Here is a 13569-nt window from a genome sequence, read left to right as displayed (position 1 = left end):
GAGCTGAGAGCCCGCGCCTGGGCTCCGCCTCTGCAGCCGGCTTCCCCGCTCTGATGCCTGGGAGCTCTGCCACACTCAGGCACCCCCGGTCTTTCTGTGACCCCGAGTGTCCTGAGAGCACACTGTCCCGTGAGGGTTCCACCCCCCACTTAGCCACCAGAGTGACGTCCCTCAGCGGAGCAGACTTTTAAAAGTTCCGATTTTATGCTCCGCTGCTCTATCACTTGCCAGAAGCGGCTGACGGAGGCCCCTCCCCCGCCGTCTATCCTCCCAAATATCACCTCTGGTTCACTTCTCCGCACATCCTACCTTCTAGAAAGTGGTCGCTTTTCTGTTCAGAGAGTTGTTGCTATTCTTTTCTTCGATCTCCTGTTGAGTTTGTAGGTGTTCAGAGTGGTTTGATCCCTATCCAGCTGAATTCCTGAGAGGAGACGAAATCCAGGTCTCCTACTCCTCCACCATCTTGCTCCGCCCCCCCTGAAAATACAATGTTAATGTTTAATAGTATTTTACTGTATGATGTGGGTTAATATATGTAACCATTTTCCTATGTTTCATATTCCATTTTTTCTGATGTTTTTGTTTATAAATAATGCTATAGTAACCAACTTTGCCTATAAGTCTCTTCATTTCTATTTCTCTTGAATAGATTTGTAAAATGTGGCAAAACTACCTTAAATGATATGAATGTTTTCAATATTCTTGATATAGTGTTATATTATTTCCCATGAACATTTTCCCAATTTATAGTCTCACCTGTTACAAAGCCTGTATGTTCACCAGGCTTACTATCATACTCATAATGATCCTATTTTTATTACTAAAAATGATATTGTATTATTGTTTTCATTTGAATTCCTTTATTATAAATGTACATTTTTTTCTTTAATTATTAGATCTGAGTCTATACCTCTGGTTTCTTTTTGGAGTCAGTTCCTGGAGCATCCTCATATTTCAAAGGTCACTGAAGGGACCCATTACTTATGCTCTGGTTAATCATTTTTCTTTCCCATATTTTTCTATGCATTGATATATTTCCAAAGAGATCTGATATTATTGTTTGATTTGACCACTTATTCACAACTTTCAGATTCTTAATGTTTCTATCAGGAAGCTTTCCTAAATTTCAAGGAATTGGTGAAAATACTTGCTTGCCCTTTCTAGGTATAGACTACTTGGGGTATCTGCACAGACTTCCATTGAACTTTGGGGGCCACTTATCTTTATATATAATTCTTTATTGAGCTTCTGGAAGACATATAGGCAAATTTATGTAATCAAAGTGGTCTTACTGTCTTGGATTCCATTTATGTTGCTTTACAGTTTTAAAATATGTAATAGATCTTGCTAATGTTTAAGTAGGATAAACTATTGTCATCAGCTAGGCTAGTTTGTATTTGTATGATTCTGTTCATTGTAGTCTTTTATAATGGTCTACAAAAGACTGATCTTTTATTTTTTATTTATTTATTTATTTATATTTTTTATTTTATTTTATTATGTTATATGTTAGTCACCATACAATACATCATTAGTTTTTGATGTAGTGATCCACGATTCATTGTTTTCATACAACACCCAGTGCTCCATGCAGTACGTGCCCTCCTTAATACCCATCACCAGGCTAACCCATCCCCCACGCCCTCCCCTCTAAAACCCTCAGTTTGTTTCTCAGAGTCCATAGGCTGTCATAGTTCTTCTCTCCCTCCAATTTCTCTTGAATGATAGTTTAGCTGAATATAGATTTTTTTTTCCCTTTGTTCTCCTAGTGTCCTCCATGCTATTCCTTATGTTCCACAAATAAGTAAAACCATATGATAATTGACTTTCTCTGCTTGACTTATTTCACTTCGCATAATCTCCAATCCCATCCATGTTGATGTAAAAGTTGGGTATTCATCCTCTCTGATGGCTGAGTAATATTCCATTGTATATATGGACCACATCTTCTTTATCCATTCAAGACTGATCTTTTAAAAACAGATATAGAGGATCATTTTTAGCAATAGTAAGGATGACAAACAGGTTTTGTCTATTGTGTGAACTCTAATCAATGATATTAGCTGCCTGCTGCACAGGATTGAGAAGGATTCTGAGACTTTGTCAAGTCTCATTGGGAAAGATATGATTGATTAGCAGAGTCAATCACAGAGGTATGTGTGTGTGTGTGTGTGTGTGTGTGTGTGTGTGAGAGAGAGAGAGAGAGAGAGACAGAGAGACATACTAAAGGTTATGTACTTTTCATTCCTGAATTAGAGTTAACCAATCATGAAAATAACATCTCTTAAAATATACTAATTATAATTATTGCTGGATTCTATATTAAGAAGACTAGCATATTGTACCTTGCCCATTACATGGCACTTACGATGTGCTCAATAAATGCTGAATGGATGTGTGTACTTATACTCACAAAAAATAACCGAGAGGCCCCTTATAATAGGAAAAGTAATTCTGTATATAGGATAATATGGATTTAAAATGAATCTCAAACATAAGCAAGGGATATCATTGATGTTTTGATGATTCTACATTATAAGAATCACATGATAAAACCACTTTAAATAGCACTTGGATCCCTAAGGATACTTTAGCAGCCCACCTGAATGTACTAAGCATGAAGTAGGTTGAGGGTGCTTCTCCTTTAGCATTATACATATAAAAAATATTAACTTTAAAATAATATTTTCCAAATACTTATTTCATATACAGAAATACAGTTTTCTATTTTTCTATTTTGAAACAAGGGCCAAACAAGACAGGATTGTTGCCTGATGTTGCCAGGAAGGAAGAACAGAAGTGAGTTCTAAAAAGGGTGTTGGGTTTTCTGCCTGTGGTGGTAGGGCAGGGAAGGAAGGGGGGTGGATATGGTACATCAGAGAAATAAAGCCTTTTTGAAAAAGGAGACTTTTGAATTTATTGTAAAAATAGCTAGGTCAGATGCCTAAGGAGAGAACTTAATGCAAGTCAATGGAGACTTCGGTAATTAGATCCATATGAAATAATAATGTGGAAATTAAACTCATTTTAAACAATATTCTCTTAAAGAAATGTTACAATAAGAACCATACACTCATTGTTCCGAGTAAGCTATAAATTTCCAGGATGTGGTATTTTCCTCTAGCCACTAATAAGCTTTATAATGAGTAAGGTAGAATGTGAGGACAATTTGTTGATAACTAACCTCAGTGTTTGGTAAAACTTAAAAGGAGTTCCTTGTTTGTTGCATGCAGGCAGGCAACAAATTGTGTTAAAATTTAAGATTTGGGGGAAAACAATGTAGTTAGCATTGAGGTTAAGAGTGAGACTTCTGGATTCAAATTCTACCTCTACCATTTAATAGCTCTGTGACCTGAAACAAGTCATCTAACTTCTTATCTCAGATTTCTCATCTGTAAGTAAGAGATGGAGATATGTTGCAAGGGATCAGTGAGTTAATATGTAAAAAGCACTTTGGACAGAGCCTGGAATGTGTCAAATGACCTATAAATAATGGCAACACCCCCATCCCTCAAACGCACCACCCCCCCAACCCATATGCTTAGTCTCTTGAGCCTCTCATTCCATAATATCCATAAATATTGGAGGTTGGGGGAATGGCATGATAATATGAGCAAATAAGATTACTTCTGACCCAGTTATTATTATATCCATCTGACAGCTAAAAAAACCCAAAGGCTCAGGGATCTAAGTGATTTATTTGCTCACAGTAACATAGCTGGAAAATAGCAGAGGAGGTCTCTGAAATTATATGACACCCAAACTCAAGTTCTACCCACGCCGTCATGCTTTCTGCCTCCCTTGTCCCTCTCAGTGCATGGAAGCCTGATTATTTCTAAAGCCATTCGTTGTCACGATGTAAATAACACTGGTTAAGTGATAGATATCTAGAGAGAGATGCTGGAGATGAGTGGAAGTATAGTTTCAGCTTTTTCCTCTTCCTCTACTGCTTCTCACTCCCAACCCTCTAATTGCTAACATACTTGGAATGTCTCTCCTAGTCTCCCTGTGGCTGGTAGCAGTTGTCCTTTAGTCACGGGATGCCCCTCACATGTGTCTTCCCTCCCTGGGGCATTGACTTACATGTAGCTCTAACATCGAATCCTGCCTACTGCTGCCGTCGGTGTCACAAGTAATTTACTGTCTCTCTAGTTGCAGCAGCAGCTAAAACCAAAGCATTGTCCAATTGATGATTCTCTTTTCCTATGTTCAAATGCCTCTTGTCTCTTCCTGACTGTACTCACAACTGCAGACAGGTCGTGTTTCTAATATGCACACTGGTCAAGTTGTGTCAAGAGGCCGATAAAACATCCAGCTAAATACAGGTGATCTTCATCATTTAAGAAACGGTGGGGAAGGGTGGATCAGTTTCAGATTTAGGCAAGGAGAGCACCTGGGTGGGAATCATGACTGAGCCAGCTAATCACTGCCCCCTCTTCTAATGTAATTTGATTTCTCTTAATGAAAACCCCAAACCTGAGAAGTTTGTTGTCAAGGATCCAGGTGGACTGTAAAGAATTATACGCCTATAAAGTGTGATTGTGATTGTTCTAAAGGTGTTTATTGCTGTTCTCTAAGGATGTTTTCAGAATAGAATAGTTTGCTTATTACCAGCCCATGGGCTGCTTTCTTTAAAAAAGTTATGCACATAAAAACTGTATCTTAAACTATGAAATGGAAGTAGAGAAAGAAACAGTCAACTCAGAGGAACACAAATAAGATTGATTTTCAATCTGTACTTGCTTTTTCTCCAAAGATAGCTAATACTATATTATTACAATTCAAAAGTCTCCTAGGAGAAAATTCAGCTTCTCTGGGTAATTAAAGGAGAGTTGTCAAATAGAGGGGAAAGAAGAAAGGTGGAGATAATTCAAAATGAAGCTAATTGGACTGCCTGAGTAGGCAAAAATGTTAAGGTGACAGACAGAGGAACCATTTTTAAATAGGCAAAATGTGATCTTGGCTTGCCTTCTGTTAAGGTAGTTATGCTTCTTTGACATATAAGGTGCATTGTCCTTTAATAAAACCCTCTGGAATATACTTTGCTTTTTCTAATCCAGCATGGAAGTCTTATGTGTTTTCATTATTAATATATATTTTTTCCCTCACTGACAACAGGAGTCAAAAATGCTGCCATATTTCAGGCACATTTTCTGAAGAATTTTCTTTTCAATTTCATCAAAATGACAAAACATATCAATGGCATTAGCAACAATGACAAAAAGACCAAAAGTCCTGCCTTATCATAAGTATATTCTTTTTGCAATTCGGCTCTTCACCCATCTTTTGCATCTTTTTTAGGTTGGTTCAGATCAGCCCATCCTTATAGGCTATCACCTAATTCCTTCTGAACACTCTTAATATTCGTAAACTTAAATTCAGCTGGGCAGTGAACCACAAAAGATATTTCTTGGTGTGAAAAGACTGAATGCATTAGATTTTCTGATGATAAATGATTTATGTCCACTAAATATCACAGTTGCTCTAACTATGAGCTGTCAAAAACAATGAGGTTCAAGTCCTACTGGACTCTTTTTTTTATGGTGATGATTCTTCACTTAATACCTGCTATCAGTGTGTGCACAAAAACAACATTTTAATTATGATGTATTTCTGAGCAAATTGAATCACAAAGGTATGCTGTAAATTATTGGAATCTAAAATCAGTCTCAAGAAAATAGCTCACACTTAAAAAAATCCTTATTCTTTTATTCAACTCAACCAAAGATAAACTCTTCTCCAGTAAAATTTTCAGATTGGTTTGGATTTTAGGTGGAAATATAAAGCCCATTTGTAATGGTAAAAAACAAAGCAAAATAACAACAAAAATTCCATCTTCCAGCCTCACCAAGCCCTTCCCTACCCCTCTGATTGTCTTGAATAACATTTAAAAAAAAAAAGTTTATTTCTCTCTTGCCCTCTATGAGGAATTCACATGTCGAAGTTCTCCAGAGTTCTGTCTCTCACCCTGTTCTCTCCTGCTCTTGTTACTCTCATCCAGTTCTGCAGCACCAGCCACCACACACACAGGCTGCCTCCAGGGTCCTTCTCTAATGACCAGACCTCTTCCCTGAGCTCCATGCTCATTTCTATCTGCCTACTGGGACAATTAGCAATTTGATCTAAGCAGAAAAATAAAGGGGGGGCTTTCGGGTTAACCAAGGATGTCTGATTGCAAAGCAAAAGACATCTGGAGTGATAAGAACAAAGCCAAAGGAATTTCTGAAGCTAGCAACAGCACAAACTATGCAGAAACTAAATGCCGAAATCAAGTAATGGAAGGGAAGCCCACTGATTTATCTGCAAAATGCATAGGATTAATACATGTGCTCAAACAGCTGTAGTCTTTGTGCCTATTTCTGAGAGTATTATGGAAAGTTTTGTTTGCATGGAAAGAATTCTATATAAATATATGTTATTGAATAAAATTGTTCTTAGTAAGTTTGCATTTTTGTGCTTATCAAATAACAATTGAAATATGTATACCTTTGAAATATATATAATGAATATGTTTAAGTATATATAATATGTGAAACATATATAATATATGAAACATAGATGTACATTTACCTCACATTAGACTTTTCTTAGCTTCTCTATGGCATAAGACATTTTAATGGAAAAAAACACACATAAAATATGTCATTTACATAAGTCAATAGGCAACGTATAAAAATAGTTTTAAAGGAGTATGGTTTTGTGCCAGACACTGTTCTAAGTGCTTTATGTGCAGTTATTTATTTAATTTTCATAACAGTCATGTGAGATGGGTACTTTTATTCTCATCCTCATTTTACTGAAGACATTAAGGCCCCATAGCTAGTAAGTAATAGAAGGAGGAAGAGAATTCATGCTGTCTGGTAGGAGAGCACTCACCCTTAACCATAACACTATACTACTCTCTAATATGCAAATTCTTCCAGAGTATGAAAAAAGGAGGCAAGTTTTCCAGTTCATTATTATAAAGCTATGAAATACCCTAACAATGACAAATATTTATTGAGCATTTACTCTCTGCCAGACACTGAGAATTTACATGGATTGTCTCATTTAATCCTTATCAAAAATTTATGAAATGTCAGTATCTGGAAAATAGTGAGTGATCAGTATGTATTTGTTGAATGAATGAAGCCAATATTATCCCAAACTTACAGATGAAAAAACTGAGGCTTTTAGCCATCAAATAAATTTATCTATGGTAATCAGCTAATAAGTGGTGGAATGAAAATGACTCTGATTATGCAATATACAAAATCAACCCATAGTCACTGCAGCAGCTAAAAGGATCTTTTTGGGATCCAGTTCTGATCATAACAGTCATTCTTGTAAGCCCATGCTTGAAAGATAAAGAAAAAAATCCTCTTCATGTTCTTCAGGATTCTGGACGATTTGGACCCTGTCCATTTTTTTTACATAATATCATACATATCTAGGACAATGGAGAAAAAAATATGATTATATTGATAAATATTAAAGGACATTAAACTTTTTACTAAACCAGGAATAAAGTGACTTAAAAATTAACCATTGTCTCTAGAAACACTAGAGTCATCCCCATTCGAGATGGGAATAAGGCAAGAACACACACTACGACTAAAATTTGGCATCACCTTGAAAGTTAAAGCAAACACAATTACATTGAACTGGAGGGTATTATGCTAAGTGAAATAGTCAGAGAAACACAATTATCATATGGTTTCACTCATATGTGGAACATAAGGAAAAGTGCAGAGGACAATAGGGGAAGGGAGGGAACAGAATGGGAAGAAATCAGAGAGGAAGGCAAACCATATGAGACTCTTGACTCCAGGAAACAAACTGAAGGTTGCAGAAAGGGAGGGGAGTAGGAGGATGGGGTAACTGGGTGATGCACATTAAAGAGGACATGTTATATGATGAGCACTGGGTGTTATACTCAACTAATGAATCACTGAACACTATATCAAAAACTTGGCTAATTGAATTTAAATTTAAAAAAATAAAGCAAACACAAGATACAAGGAAAAGAAAATTTTAATTATCAGGCATCTGGAAACAATATTATTATTAATTGAAAATGATTTCACTCCTTACCAAAACAAAATGGAACTAAACCAAGAGAATCCATTGATAAAGTATAAGAAATAAGAACTAAGAGTTCCACTAAAGGCAGCAATTCATGAAGTGTGGTCCCTGGACCAGTAGCATCAGCATCACATGGGAGTTGTTACAGGGGAAATTCTCAGGCTCCATCTCAGACTTACCGAATCAGAGACTCTGAGGTTAAGGCCCAGAAATATGTGTCTTAAGAAGCCCTCCAGATAATCTGGTTCATGTTAATGTTTCCAGAACCATTGGTAGAAGGAAATAGAAATAAAAGTTAAGAAAAGACTTCTCTATTTCCCCACAATCATTAGTCAAAGTTACAATATGAAAATATTGCATTCCCAATAATGTAGCATTGCCAGGTTTAAACAAAAGGAAAAAATCATTCAGGTGGCCCTGTTAAATTTGAATTTGAGATGAACCACAAATAATTTTTTAGTGTATGTCCCAAGTATTGCATGGAACATAAATTATTCATTGTTTTACAATTTAAGCTTAACTGGGGAGCCTTTATTTTGTCTTGCAATCTTACCAATAAAGGCAAAAACAAAATTCTAGGAGTAAACATAATAAAAATATGTAGGGACTAAATGAAGAAAACCATCAACTTTTCCAGAGGAAATAACAACAAAACCAACATAACAGTTTTTGAACACTCATTATATGCTAGGTGCTGTTCAAACAACTTCAAACTGCATGTTCAAACTACATGTATTAACTCATCTAACCCTCCAACAATACTATGAGGTGTGCACGATTTTATAGTTAGAGGAAATGCAGTCACACAGAAGTAAAATACCATTCCAAGACCACATAGTTATAAAATGTCTTGCATTAATAGAGAGATATATCACACCCCTAGATTAGGAGGCTCAATATTATAGAAATGTCCATTCTCCGAAAATTAATTTATAAATTTAACATGATTCTGGAGAAATATCTAAGTGGAATTTCTGTCACTTGACAAATATTTTCAGGTTTATCTAAAAGACTAAACATATTGGACTTAGCCAGAAAATGTTTGAAGTTGAAATAATAAATGAGGAACTTCTACCATAAGATATTAATACCTAAATTTTATTGTAACAGTATGATGCTTTCACAAGAATACAGATGCATATCAATAGAATAGACTATCATAGAATAGGGAAAAATGGGAAGAAATACATCAAAATGTCAGTAGTGGTTATATGTGGTGAGGATTTGTGTGATTTCAATAATTTTTCTTTGCATTTTTCTGTTTTCTGTGAATATTTTGTATTATTTTTAGTGAGGAAAATATATTTTACCTCAAATAAAGAAAAACTATTTAGGAGCAAATCAAAGAGCCTTGATTTTTATGCTATTCCAGATTCCCTAGGAAGGCGACATATGCCTGGAGCAAAGTGAGCCTGATTTTAACAGACTTCTAGGTCTATATGTATTACTGGAACCTCAAATTCTCAGTAAGTCCAAAGTATGATTTTTTAGCTTCTACTAAATGAGGCAGCCATTTTGCAAACCACGTGGTAGACATTTTCTCACTTGAACTTTTCAACAATGCTGTGTAATGCTGAAGTGTGTGCTCTAATCAGACAGGTTATGGATGAAAAACAAACAAAGCTTAATTAAGGTGGTTAAATAACTCGACTAAGTTTATGTGGCAAAATTGAGATTCAAGCCCAATCAGGTTCTCAGTCTGATCCCATTCTGCTCTCAAAACTTCACTCCCACCACCTCTGGACCCACTCCTGTTCATGTATTCTCTCTCTGGACGACTGATGCCAACATTCAATCTGAAACCCAAGTGAGTTTAAACATCACTCATCCTCTATTCCTCCACCCCTCTCCATCTCAGCTCCAAATCCTATTAGTCACCAGGTCTTGTTAAATCTATTGAGATTTACAGTTTCTAACTTTTGCTCCTCTCCTCTTTATTTTCTACACTGAGGCCAGACATAGCCAAAATACAATTCTTAGCTTTTCATTTCCCTGAACAGAACCCTTCAGTGGATCCCATTGCCTAGGGAATTGAAACTCCTTAGCCTAGTACATAAGACCTTTTGTGGTCTAGTCCTTGTCCAGATTGGTAGCCCTGTTAATCTAAGTAATCTAAGTCATTAAAAGAGTAGGCACCACTCTCCCATGTGCAACATGAACTTTGGCCATACCAGTTATTTGCACATCCTTGAATGCACACGCCAGATTGTCAGTCCTCCTTGCTTTTACACATGTAAAAGCACACACATGTGTATTTAAAATACATCTATTCTAAATATCCTTTCCTGTTCTGTGCTCTTGGAAAATGCCTCTTCACTCTTCAAGAGTTAGCTCAAATGATACTTTCTCCTTGGAGATTGCCCTAACCTCTTCAGGCAAAATAAGACCCTTCCTCTCATGTGTTGTACACCACCTGTCAGTTTTTTCTTGCAGAGTATAACGGAAAGAGAGTAGGCTTTGGAACCACAGGAGTAGGGTCTGCAGTCAGAGGTTACTGCTTACTAACTGTATGACCTACTGCAAATTATATCAACATGGGATATAATGAACTTCTTCAAAAACAATTTGACCAAAATGTCTGATTCATTACCTGCCTATTTTACCTTTTTCAGTTTAAAGACATTTCCTTATATTTCCCAAGATGCACTTATTCCCATTCTTCGTGGATATATCTTTTCAACAAACTTTTAGTGAATACTCATGTACCAGACACACAAAAACAAAAATACATTGATAAACGCCATAAAGAGAAATAGAAATAGGCGTTGTGGATTAAGGAGTGCACTTGTCCTGATGAGTACTGGGTCATGTTTGGAATTGTTGAATCACTATATTGTACACCTGAAACTAATATAACACTGTATTTTAACGGTACTGGAATTTAAATTAAATTTAATTTAATTTTAAAAAGAAATAGAAGTACAGTTCTCAAGAAGTCTAATAGGAGACTCTACAAATTTTTTATCTGATGTATTCTAATGGAATATTAATAAGCCAAGAAGGTTGTGTTAATATTAATTTACCCCCATAACTCAGCTTCCCATCTTCCCTTGTGGTTGGTATAAGTTCAATATACATCAGTTCTTGGTTATTCTCTTGGAGAGTTTCTTCCAACAACCAAAGCAGTCCCCACATCAGAGGAGAGTTGCTTCAGGAACTATCAGTATATTTCCCTTCATTTTCCAATGGGAGAGTTTCTGGGGGAGAGTGAGGCAGTATTTAGTTGAATAACACAAACTATGACTTTTATTTCATCCATCAGTGTTTGTTTCATTTTTCCCTGTAACTGAAGCATACTGATTTTTGTTTTTAGAATGTGTTTGGTAAAATAATAATTCCACCTAAAAGTGGCCATTTCAAAGTCAACTGTATATATATATACATATATATATATGACACACAACTTATATTGACTAGTTTTCTTATATTGACTTGAATAGTTCTGTAATCTCTTAAGTAGTGATAATATCTCAGGTTGAGACTGGGTCACTTGCTCAGTATTCAGACATTTATGAAGAGAAAATGGCATAAAGGTAGAGAGCATGAATTTTATAGTCACTCAGACTTGGATTCAAATTGCAGCTTGGCAGTTGGAATGCCCATGGGGAGGTTACTTAACTTCTCTGAGCCTCACTAAACAAAAATCTTTATAGTATCCACCTACTGCATATTAAAGTCAACAAAGGTTAAGTTATTGAACCCAATGCATGACTTACTAATAATAATATCTAACATTTATTGAGAGATTACCATTATTATCTAATGTTTGGAGATCACTGGCTTAAGGCTTAAGTACTGCATGGGGAGATGGGAAAAAAAGGGGGTGATTCCAATACAGGATGTGTCATTAAATGGATCTAACATCTCACTTAGCAGATATATGCTGTGAATGCTGCTAATTTGGTATATTTGTGGTGTAAGATATTTTAGACTTGTGGGAAAAATATAGAGCATCATCAATCTTAGAGGTAAGGCTGATTGGAGCCACTGGAGGGCAGAGGTAGAATGTGAGAGGAGACTAAGCCTGGCCCTGAGGCTTTGGGCCTGGGTTTGTACAACTCTGTTGAGACTTCTGTGAAAGCCAGGTAAATCATTATTGTAGGCAACATAAGGCCACCGATTCCTTTGGAAAATTGACTTCCAATTGCCTAATAGTAGGAAGCGGGGAGAGGGTGCCTGACATCAAGTTTAGGACAGGAGGAAGTTAAAAACCAGGCCCTTAGCTGAATCACTGTACAGAGAACAGAAGAAGAATCAAACTAATATCCACAGGATGATTGGGTAGAGGTTGGGTACAGGCATGAGCACATAGGTGCATGTCTGATGGAGAAGCAGTCAATGGATGCTTCTGTGGTAAAAACATCCAGTGAGTAAAGTATTCGATGCATTGGAATGAGCTGTTTCAAACATGTACTTAGTGTGAGATTGCTGCTATGTGTGCTGTTTGCAGGGTAAACCAAGAACAAAGTAGCCAACCCCAGGTTTCTACTTGGTAAAGAAGGTTGCATTTGAAATATCTAGTAATGGATAGAGCTTGGAGAGGATGCCTGACAGCCAATGCTTGTTATATTAACAGGGACTCATTCTTCCTTGGGTGGTAGGCAGAGCTATTAACTTGGAAGGGATATTCCAATTATGTTCTTCATAAGCTCTGCTGCTGTGAGAGCTGGAGATCAGGTAGATAAATTACAAAGCAGCCAATTCCAGACTTCTTTTCAGAAGGTGGACTTCCAGCTGCTAGGTACAGACATGTACAGCCTAGGAAGTATGAGTGACAGCAAATGATAGTAAGCAGGCTTGAGAAAATGTGAGCATTTGTGTTGGACAGTTCAATATATTGCTAGGTTTTATGTAGGGAGGGGGAAAGTATTGAGTTGGTGGGTGTACAAACAAAACTGATGTCTGTACTTCAGATGGCAGGCTTAAAACCTCACATATCCAAGAAAGGTCACCTTTTCTACTTTATACAAATAAACTACCTGCAAGTAATCTAAGTCATTTAAAAGCAAGCTAGAAAAGAGTGGCAAAGCAGCTCTTCCCATAGGCTTTGTCTTTTGACCAGATTTATGACCCTGTGGAGGTAGATGGGACACTGGAATGTCTGGTCCTGTTGTCTCATTTTACCCAGAGGTAACTTGGGGCTTGAGTGAGGGGTTAAGAGCCGAAACCCAGGAATCCCATGCAAATCCCAGCTCCAAGATGCACAAGCTGTGTGACCTTGGGAAAATCCCTTGAGTTCCCTAACCCTTACTCTTGGGCAGGTCAAATGGGCTGATGGGCCAATACAGTGCCTTTAAAGATTTCAAACCAGGGAAATATGATGAAAACTGCTTGGATTGGAGAGTGAGGAGTCTCAGGTTAGTGTGGATTGCTATAGATTGATCATCGATCTGAGATCTAAATGTATCCTAGAGGAGATTCACAAAGGTCTCACAAAATTATTTCCATTGACATACTCAGTAGTGACATATGCATACTAATTCTTTTGTTTCTTTAATATCAAGC

The sequence above is a fragment of the Leptonychotes weddellii genome, chromosome X (assembly GCF_054177405.1).
Source record: "Leptonychotes weddellii isolate Sample4059 chromosome X, ASM5417740v2, whole genome shotgun sequence".
NCBI classification, from domain to species: domain Eukaryota; kingdom Metazoa; phylum Chordata; class Mammalia; order Carnivora; family Phocidae; genus Leptonychotes; species Leptonychotes weddellii.
This window is presented reverse-complemented; position numbering follows the sequence as displayed.